Source organism: Psammomys obesus, unplaced genomic scaffold (genome assembly GCF_907164565.1).
Source record: "Psammomys obesus unplaced genomic scaffold, mPsaObe1.curated_primary_1811, whole genome shotgun sequence".
NCBI lineage: Eukaryota > Metazoa > Chordata > Mammalia > Rodentia > Muridae > Psammomys > Psammomys obesus.
This window is the reverse complement of record NW_026585742.1, coordinates 3,412,137-3,417,496: the sequence shown is the minus strand read 5'-3', so window position 1 is coordinate 3,417,496 and position 5,360 is coordinate 3,412,137. Positions and strand designations below refer to the sequence as shown.

The 5,360-nt window shown below is 42.1% G+C and overlaps 1 pseudogene; it reads right to left on the bottom strand.

Annotated features, from left to right (window-relative positions):
• Window positions 1–555: 555 nt before the first annotated feature.
• On the bottom strand, window positions 556–1,437 carry LOC129670518 (ADP/ATP translocase 2-like; annotated as a pseudogene).
• Between the last annotated feature and the right edge of the window lie 3,923 nt (window positions 1,438–5,360).

The window sequence follows — 5,360 nt, the reverse complement described above, 5'->3', positions numbered from 1 at the left end:
ACATTCTTCATAGGGACTTCCAGCAAAGGCTGACATTGTATTCCTGAGAAGTCAGCTATGCCGGGGAGTGGGGGGCTTCTTTATTGTTTTAATTATTAATTTCCAACTTCTTCCGATTCCTTTCTTTGCCAGACTCATTCAAAGACTCTGTTCTACCTAGATGCCATATGTATTGATGCAACATAGTCCTATCTTCTTCAGAAGTCACCGTAACCCCAAACAAAGCCAAAGGTAGCCTTCCCCAAGCAGCTATCCATCAACTGCTGAAGTCCACTTCCGTAGCAGAAGATGCCAAACTTAAAATACATGGCCTTTAAGTGGTATTTATTTTGTTTTTAGATATTTTTATGTTCTTTGATTTTTAATATTAGGAGTGGCTGAAATAAAAAAAAATTAAGTGAGTCCCATTATTACTATTGTCATTACAGAAATGGCTTAAAGGGAAAGCTGGTCAGATGACTGTTATTGCTTTCTACTTTTCAAATAGTCAGTACTTGCCACTGATAAAACAGACAGGCCAGGAAAATCTGTCTAGAATGCTCCAGATATGGTATATTATACAACATGCCTGTTCTCAGGGAGAACACCTAAGACAGAATTACGTGTACTTCTTGATCTCATCATACAAGACAAGCCTCCTTCATCACGAGCAATCTTCCACTAGCAGTCAAGTATGCGGGAATACATGATATCTGTCCCTTTGCATCCTAACTGAATCAAAGGACAGGAAGTCAGGCCAGCAACAGCAGTGACAGACTGTGCAATCAACCAGCAGATGAAGACATGAGTATTCTTGGCATATGGAAGCATTCCCTTTGCAGTGTCATAGATACCAAAGTAGGCAGCTCGGTAGACAGCAATGCCCTGTACTGACTGACACATTAAAGCCTTGGTATAGGTCCTTAACTCCATCACATGTAGAGATCTTAACCAGGCAGTCACCAAGGCCTTTGAATTTCCTTTCAGCTCCATCTTTGCCCACATCAGCTGCTAGACAGGCACAGGCAAAATGAAGAGGGTACACAAAACACAAGGATGTGGCCTCAGAGGTACTACCTGATGCCAGGTTTCATGCAGAGTAGGGCCCAAACTGGGTCTTCTTGTCCACACCACCCAGAAAGATCTGCCTGTATTTATCTTTGAAGGCAAAGTTGAGAGTCTGGGTGGGAAGTCTCTGATGACATTGGCCAGGTTATCACACCAGAAGGACAGGACTCCCTGGTTCTTGGGGATATGAGCCACACAGTCTATAATGCCTGTGTATTGCTTATCTGCTGTGATTTGCTTGCTGGCATGCTGTACCCTCAGCAGCAGCTTGACTCGCTTGATGGGTGCTACTGAGGTCTCAGAGAGGGCTGCTACTGTTGTCTTGGAGATAGCCCCGGCCACTCTGCCAGCCAAGGAGTCCTTGGTGAAGGACAGAGTGGCATATGTCATGTTGAAAGAAAAAAAAAGAAGAGTCAGGGGGCTGTGGGACAGGAAGGGTTGACAGCTGGCTCTGAGTCTCCAGCTCCAGGGAGTGGTATTTTGTTTTTTAATCACTTTTGTTGCAGAGTTTCTGGACCTTGTTTGAATTTGGGGACTGGTAATTAGGAGATGTCCTGTGCCACTGTGGAATGCTTAGCAACATTCCTGGCTTCTACACGTTAGATGCCAGTGGCTTCTTCCCAGTTTGACCATCAAAATATCCCCTGCAGGAAAAGTTGTTCCTGGTGGGAAATCACTACCGTGACATATATCTGCTGATCAGGAAAAATTTGGAACTATTTATTCAATCATTGTAAAGACACAATGTACGTGACTTAAGGAAAATTCTTAAGTTTACTAATTAATATGGTAATATAATATTAAATGAAATGTTTATAAAATAACCAGCATGTGATTTTGAAGTTGTTAGTATATAGATATTGGACTTAACTCTGGTAAGAAGGTGCCTTGCCATGGGTGGTTTTTAAAGTCAGGGGTTGACAATACCCAGTTTTTGCTTTAGAATAGTGTCTCTGATGGTCCTGGTGAGAACTGATTGAAGGAGGTGAACTTGGCGGTAGCAAGGCACTCAGAGTTTAGCAAGAGAGCTCCAGCCCACATGGGAGAGGCAGAGCTGGACACATGTCAGTGCGCTGCTTGGAGCTGGGATAATTAGTTGCAATCAAGGCATCATTCAGACAACCCTCTCTAGAGTGACTGGAGGGACAATGGCTGAAACTGCAGCCAACATCCCCTTTGCGGGCCGCTGTAGCAACAAAGAGTTTACCAGAAAGAACCCTTTCATTTTCAAGCGTGGCAGGTGGACCATGCTCCAATCACAGGCGCTTTAGGATGTGTTCATATGGCAACCATCTATTTCTTGAAGATGCTTTCTGCTGATACAAGAAACATTATCCACAATGCACAAAGCGTTGTTAGCTTGGAGTAACTTATTGCTAAACATCAGCACAGGGATATGATGGATTGCTGTCCTGTTCTAGCTCACAATTTACTTGCATCACCAGAAGACATGGTTCCTAAGCGTCGTGAAGCACAACTCTGATTTGTCGCCTTAGACTTGTTCAGTTTGCATTCCATTGGTTGTTGTGGAAATTAGAACTTGAAACTCGGGTGGATCAGTCAGCAGTCTGTCTTGAAGCAAGGAAGCAGTGTGCAGCTGAGTTCAACTGCAGTGCCATCTGACCGATTTTGAGACAGAAGCTGTGTGAGCCTTTGTTTCCGTTTTGAACTGTAAGCTTTTTAAGGCTTCCTGCTCATCAGCCATAAGGTATTCAATGGATACAGCGTACTTTGTAGCTTTTGCAGGTGCGGATTTTAGCAGAAGACATTTTTATATTCCTCTTCCTCCACTTCCTCTTCTTCTTTTGTGTGGAAATTAGAGATCTTCTTGTTCTGCCATGTCTCTCTCTAACTGGAAATCTTATTCTCTATGCAGTCATTAGAATGTGTGTGTTTGTCCACTTACCCATGCATGTGCACTTGGAGGCCTATGATTAATGCTGGAGTTTGGACAGGATCTCTCTTACAGACAGCATCTCTCACTGAGCCTGCAGCCTGCCTGGCTGGCCATCAAGCCCTTGGGACCTGCCACCTCCATGCTGGGGTCCTTGGAGTTGCGGGAGCACAGCCCTGCATCTGGCTTTCGTGTGGATGCCAAGGGTGCTTTTGTAACAAGCTATTTACTTGCTGAGCTATTTCTCCAGCCCCAGAAAAACAATATTTTTTTTAATGATAGATTTCCTCCTAAATTATCTTGATGAATGGTTCTATCCAGATTGTAATGTTAAATGTCTTTTCCCAAACAAATTAAGTCTACATAAACCAGTGTACAAAAAAAGCCCCCCCAATATTTTCCTGAGTGTGATTTCTTTTTTTTTAAAATTTTTTATTAATTACACTTTATTCATTTTGTATCCCCCCATAAGCCCCTCCCTCCTCCCCTCCCGATCCCACCCTCCCTCCCCTTTCTGCATGCATGCACTCCTCAAGTCCACTGATAGGGGAGGTCCTCCTCTCCTTCTTTCTGATCTTAGTCTATCAGTTCTCATCAGAAGTGACTGCATTGTCCTCTACCGTGGCTTGGTAAGGCTGCTCCCCCCTCAGGGGGAGGTGATCAACGAGCAGGCCAATCAGATTATGTCAGAGGCAGTCCCTCTTCCCATTACTATGGAACCCACTTGGAAACTGAACTGCCATGGGCTACATCTGTGCAGGGGTTCTAGGTTATCTCCATGAATAGTCTTTGGTTGGAGTATGAGTCTCTGGGAAGTTCCCTGTGTTCAAATTATCTTGTTCTGTTGCTCTCCTTGTGGAGTTCCCGTCCCCTCAAGCTCTTACTATTTCCCACTTCTTACATAAAATTCCATTCACTCTGCAGAGAAACCAACTCTTTATTCTGTATAACATTCCCATCTTCTCTTCTCAAGTTTTGCTCATGTTACACCAATGTACCACTTTTAATATTTTTCTTCAAACTCAAACTAGCTGCTGCCATATCCTGTGTCCTTAGTCTGGTTCCACGCCAGGCAGGCCCTCTCCGTAGAAAGCCTTGTGTGGAATCCACTCTCAGGCAATCCAAAGTGGTCTTTGACGTTTTGGGGTTGTCGTGATTGGGGTTGGACAGTTCCGACTCCTGGCTTCGTGAAACACAAGCTTCATATCTACTGCAATTGCAAAGACCGTTTTCCTGTCATGCTAGGCTAAGATGGTCTCGAATATTTTGCTTTTCGCAAAATATCTGGTGCTCTTTCTTCACTTCTCATTCCTGACTGTCTTCCCTATGGTATTGCCAGATGAGGAATGTTTATGAATCTAGACAATAGCAGAACAACCTTTCTCTCAAGGAGAAAACACAAGCCTGATTTAAAAATTAAGGAAGAAAGCATTTGCATCAAGGATGATGATGATGGCTACCATGACGATGATGATGATGATGATGATAAGAGTAGAGATGGTGGTGATGATGATGTCAGTGGTAGTGACAATGGTGGTAATGGTGGCCAGAGGTGATAACAGTGATGGTGCTGATGTTGGTAGTGATTTTTATGCTATGGATAATGGGAACATCTACCATGTTTTCAGCTTATTGAGTGCCATACTTGGCGTTAGGTGCTCTTCATATATTACTGTGAGTATAGCCATTGCACTGAATATAGAGATGAGTAAACCAAAAGGGGTTATGGATTTCTGGTGATTATAAATGAAGAAAATAAATAAAAGTTATCTTGGTTGTTAGTAATATTGATAATATGTGATGGCATCGATTGATTCATTTATCAGTAAGATTTTTATTTTACTCTGTATACCAGGCACTCACAAAGGGGATCCTTAATGTGCTGGAGTGATGAGTATTTTAGATATTCATAGAAAATCTGACTTATATAGGACATCTCTGCTGCCACCTAAATGAAAATTTACCCTGTTGAAAGCTTGGTTATTGGAAAGTCTAAAAAACACAAGTCCCTTGTAGAACATTGAATCAAATGGAGAAGAAATTTAATCCTTTCATTATTAGCATTTAATCTATTTTTTAAAATTAAAATTACCTGCCAGTTATAATAAAATATCAGACATATTTAACATAAAAATGGAAAATCCTGAATCCCATCTATTAATTTTTATGAAGTTGGGATTGAATCTTCATTTCTAAAAGTAGCAAAATTAAAAAACAATAAGCTCTGTTTTGCATATAAATACGTCTCTGTGAGTTTGTAAGTTTTATGTCTACTTTGGATTGCTGAGGGTGAATCTGTCAGTTTGGGAGATGACTCAGTAGGAAGAGAACTTGCTGCTTCCCATTCTTGATAACCTGTATTTCGACCCCAAGAACCTACATACAAGCTGTAGCCAGTACAGCGTGAATCTGTAATTTC